Source organism: Myotis yumanensis, unplaced genomic scaffold, assembly GCF_028538775.1.
Source record: "Myotis yumanensis isolate MYYU_CA2020_CCGP unplaced genomic scaffold, mMyoYum1.0.hap1 SCAF_2, whole genome shotgun sequence".
Taxonomy (NCBI): domain Eukaryota; kingdom Metazoa; phylum Chordata; class Mammalia; order Chiroptera; family Vespertilionidae; genus Myotis; species Myotis yumanensis.
In genome coordinates, this window is record NW_027223753.1 from 109,266,328 (window position 1) to 109,271,661 (window position 5,334).

The following is a 5,334-nucleotide window of genomic DNA, read 5'->3' on the forward strand; positions in this document are numbered from 1 at the left end:
CATATATCCTTTCTGATTGTTGTTTCTGTTTTCTTGGGATATATTCCTAGAAGTGGGATCACTGGGTCAATTGGGAGTTCCATTTTTAGTTTTTTGAGGAAACTCCATAATGTTTTCCACAGTGGCTGCAAGAGTCTGCATTCCCACCAGCAGTGCAGAAGGGTTCCTTTTTCTCCACATCCTCTCCAACACTTGTTGTTTGTTGATTTGTTGATGATAGCCATTCTGGCAGGTGTGAGATGATACCGCATTGTAGTTTTGATTGCATCTCTCTTATAATTAGTGACTTTGAGCATGTTTTCATATGTCTTTGGGCCTTCTGGATGTCCTCTTTCGAAAAGTGTCTATCTAGGTCTGTTGCCCATTTTTTTACAGCTATTATTTATTAATTCAAAAGCACTTTACAAGAAAATATAAGTATGGCTTCCAATAGGAATGTTATACCTGAACTTGATACCAAGCTCACACATTTTAGTTTTGCAAGGAAAAACAGGCTTTCAGGTTAAACAACAATTTGTAACCAAAACTTTAATCCCAAGGATTCTCACAAAACATATTACAAATGACAGCATGAAAAAAACTTTTGCACAGTAACTCAAAGTTCAGCTCTACAATGTACCCTTAAACTGGCAGGACACTGGTATCTTGAATAGTATCAAACTTCCAAGTGAAGAATCTTACCAATAGCCATGTATTCATATATAGCAATCACTTAAGAAATTTATGACCGAAAACAAAGGTAAACTAACTTTCTTAAAACTTCTTAGATTCTACACTAACTGGACAACATCTGCCCAGTGTAAAGACTAGTTGGATTTTTTTAAACCTCTAATCTAGTTTAAGGGTGCAGCTTTAATTTTTAGCTGCTGGCTTGTGTTCACAGCAACTTTTGAAGACTGCCTGTCCAACTACAGCTGCATATTAGGTCACAGCTATGGAAAGTCTTAAATCAAATTTTTGCCAGTTTTGTTTCCACAATATTCAACATCACACTTTAGCTGGGCAGAAGTTAAGAGGTTTATTATCAGTCTATGCAAGACTGAAGTTCAAAGCAAATTCAATTTTTCTTAAGGGAACATTGTAAAGTAACAATTCTTGATATTATATGCCTCATATGATCCATTTCAAACCATAGAGAATTACATCTTTGTGTGTCACTGTTCCAAGACAAACAAATGTGAACAGCTAAAACATCTTAAAAATGCACCAAGCTTATGAAGTCTCAAACAAAACATAAATTTTCTGTACATACATCTGTCAAATGAAGTTATTTCCTGTACACCACTCACCTTGCAAACTGGTCATCTATTTCCTTTCATTTGACCTAGATCGGCTCCGAGACCTAGAGAAGGATCAAGACGGCTTATGATTTCTCTCCCGAGACAGTGATCTCTCTCTTCTCCTATCTCTGGAAAGGGACCTGCTCCAGCTACGGGAGAAGCTTCTCTGTCTTGGAGATCTGCGGCGAGGTGGAGGACTCCTTCGCCTATAATCATCTTGAGGGCGACGACCCCAAGAGGGAGGCGGGCCTCGATTTCAACTTCTCTTTTCACCATTCGACAGTTCCACTCATACTCGGCAGCCACATAGTGTTCTCCCATCTAGCTCTCGGACAGCATCGGCTGCATCTCGGGGATCTTCAAACTCCACAAAAGCAAAGCCGGGAGGGTTTCTAGCAACCCACACACTCCTGAGTGGCCCATTATAGCCAAAAGCCTGTTCCAACTCAGTCTTGTTACTGTTGTTCCCAAGATTTCCCACATAAACCTTACAATCCAATGGACAAGAATCACGATGCATTTCGAGATCTGGAGTGAGAAACGTGGTGGCTGAAGTCCACACACCCTCGGACAGCTCCTCGGCTCCCCTCTGCCCGGCTCCACAGGTCCCCGCACCTCCCCGGCATCCGGAAATGGCCCCGTTGCCCATTTTTTTATTGGATTGTTTATCTTCCTATTGTTAAGTTGCATGAGTTCCCTGTAAATGTAGGAGATTAAACCCTTATCAGTGATATCGTTGGCAAATATGTTCTCCCATGCAGTGGGCCTTCTTGTTGTTTTGTTGATGGTTTTCTTTGCTGAGAAAAAGCTTTTTATTTTGATGTAGCCCCATTTGTTTATTTTCTTTTTAGTTTCCATTGCCCTAGGAGCAGTATCAGAGTAGAAATTCCTTCGGCATATGTTTCCGATTTCACTGCCTGTGGATTTCTCTAGTATTTTTATGGTTCCCAGTCTTACATTTAAGCCTTTTATCCATTTTGAGTTTATTTTTGTGTATGGTGTGAGTTGGTGGTCTAGTTTCATCTTTTTGCATGTATCTGTCCAATTTTCCCAACACCATTTATTGAAGAGATTGACTTGACTCCATTGTATGCTCTTGCCTCCTTTGTTGAATATTAATTAGGCATAGTGGTTTGGATTGATTTCTGGGTTCTCTATTCTATTCCATTGATCTATATGTCTGTTCTTGGGCCAGTACCATGCTGTTTTAAGAACAGTGGCTTTGTAATACAGTTTGATATCTGGTATTGAGATTCCACCTACTTTGTTCTTCTTTTTCAGGATTGCTGCAGCTATTTGAGGTCTTTTTATTCCAGATGAATTTTTGGAGCGTTCGTTCTAGATCTGTGAAATATGCCATTGGTAATTGAATGGGGATTGCATTGAATCTATAGATTGCTTTGGGTAATATGGACATTTTGATAATGTTGATTCTACCAATCCATGAACATGGTATGTTCTTCCATCTGTTTATGTCTTCCTCTATCTCTTTTTTCAGTGTCCTGTAGTTTTTCGCATATAAGACTTTTACCTCCTTAATTTAATTTTTTCCTAGGTATCTTAATTTTTTTGGTGTGATGGTAAATGGGATTGCTTTTTTAGTCTCACTTTCTGTATGTTCACTATTGGTGTAAAGAAATGCCATAGATTTCTTGGCATTAATTTTGTATCCTGCTACATTGCCGAATTCATTTATTAAGTCTAATAATTTTTTGATGTAGTCTTTAGGATTCTCTATGTACAGTATCATGTCATCTGCAAATAAGGACAGTTTTACTTCTTTTCCAATTCAGATGCCTTTTATTTCTTCTTCTTGTCTGATCGCAATGGCTAGTACTTCCAGTACTATGTTGAACAGGAGTGGTGAGAGGGAGCATCCCTGTCTTGCTCCTGTTTTGGGGGAAATGGTTTTAATTTTTTGCCCATTGATTATGATGTTGGCTGTGGGTTTGTCATATATGGATTTTATTATGTTGAGGTATGATCCTTCTATTCCTACCTTGCTGAGAGTTTTTATCAAGAAAGGGTGTTGGATTTTGTCAAATGTTTTTTCTGCATCAATTGATATGACTATGTGGTTTTTTTCTTTCAATTTGTTTGTGTGATGTATCATGTTTATTGATTTTCGGATATTGTACCATCCTTGCATCCCTGGGATAAATCATACTTGGTCATGGTGTATGATCTGTCGGATGTACTGCTGGATCCGATTTGCTAAGATTTTGTTGAGGATTTTGGCATCTATGTTCATGAGGGATATTGCTTGTAATTCTCTTTCATTGTGTTGTCTTTACCTGATTTTGGTATTAGGGTGATGCTGGCTTCATAGAATGAGCTTGGAAGTGTTCCTTCCTCTTGAATATTTTGTAGTACTCTGAGGAGGATAGGTTTTAGTTCTTCAGTGAATGTTTAGTAAAACTCCCCTGTGAAGCCGTCTGGCCCCAGGGTTTTGTTTGCTGGAAGCTTTTTGATGACTGCTTCAATTTCTTCCACAGTTATTGGCCTATTGAGATTTTTAGATTCTTCCTGATTAAGTTTTGGAAGGTTGTATTTTTCTAGGAATATGTCCAAATTTTCCAGGTTGTCTAGTTTGTTGGAGTAGAGTTGTTCATAGTATTTTTTTTTAACAATCCTTTGTATTTCTGTGGGGTCTGTTGTTATTTCTCCTCTTTCATTTCTGATTTTGTTTATTTGGGTCCTCTCTCTTTGTTTCGTGGTGAGCCTTGCTAGGGGTTCATCAATGTTGTTTATCCTTTCAAAGAACCAGCTCTTGGATTTATTGATCTTTTGTATTGGTTTTTTTTTTTTTTTTTTTTTGGTCTCTATGTCATCTATCTCCATTCTGATATTTATCATTTCTTTCCTTCTGTTTACACTGGGCTTTTCTTGTTGCTCTCTTTCTAACTATTTGAGCTGTAGGGTTAAGTAATTTATTATCATTGTTTCTTGTTTTTTGCAGTAGGCTTGTAGAGCTATGAACTTCCCTCTCAAGACTGCTTTCGCTGTATCCCATAGGTTTTGGATTGTTGTGTTTTCATTGTCGTTTGTTGCCATGATGTTTTTTATTTCTTCTTTGATCTTTCTGGTAACCCATTCATTGTTTAATAGCATACTATTTAGTTTCCATGTGTTTGATTTTTTTGGATTGTTTTTATTGTAGTTGATTTCCAGTTTTATGCCATTGTGATCTGAGAAGATGCTTGATATGATTTCAATTTTCTTGAATTTGAAGAGTCTTTGTCTGTGACCCAATATATGATCTATCTTTGAAAATGACCCATGTGCACTTGAGAAGAATGTATATTCTGTGGCTTTTGGATGAAATGTTCTAAAGATGTCAATTAATTCCATCTGATCTAGTGAGTCATTTAGGATTGATGATTCTTTGTTGATTTTTTGTTTAGAGTATTTGTCCAATGGTGATAGTGTGGTGTTAAAGTCCCCTACTATGATTTTATTGCTGTCAATCTCTCCCTTGATCCCCTCCAGAAGCTTTCTTATGTATTTTGGTGCTCCTATATTGGGTGTGTATATGTTTGCCAAAGTTATATCTTCCTGTTTGATTGCTCCCTTTAGTATTATGAAGTGGCCTTCCTTATCTCTTTTTATGTTCTTCACTTTGAGATCTAATTTGTCTGATATAAGTATTGCTACCCCAGCTTTTTTTTAATTTCCAGTTGCCTGAAAAACCTTTTTCTGTCCCTGCACCATCAGTCTGTGTGCGACTTTTTTTCTGAGGTGAGTTTCCTGTAGTCAGCAGATATATGCGTCATGTTTTCTAATCCACTCAGTTTCCCCTTGTCTTTTGTTTGAGGCATTTAATCCATTTATATTTAAAGTTATTATTGATAAATACTAGTTTGTCGCCATTTTTATTCTTTATCCCTGTGTTCCTTCTTCGTTTCCTATTTTTTCTTTTAACAGTAGACCCTTTAGCATTTCTTGCATTGCTGGTTTGGTGGTAATAAATTCCCGTAGTCTTTTTTGTCCGTGAAGCTCCTGATTTCACCCTCAATTTTTATTGATAGCCTTGCTGGGTATAGTATTCTTGGAT

At 37.4% G+C, this 5,334-nt stretch overlaps 1 pseudogene; it reads right to left on the minus strand.

Moving 5' to 3' along the window:
- Positions 1–1,111: 1,111 nt before the first annotated feature.
- LOC139002039 (serine/arginine-rich splicing factor 3 pseudogene) lies at positions 1,112–1,817 on the minus strand (annotated as a pseudogene).
- Between the last annotated feature and the right edge of the window lie 3,517 nt (positions 1,818–5,334).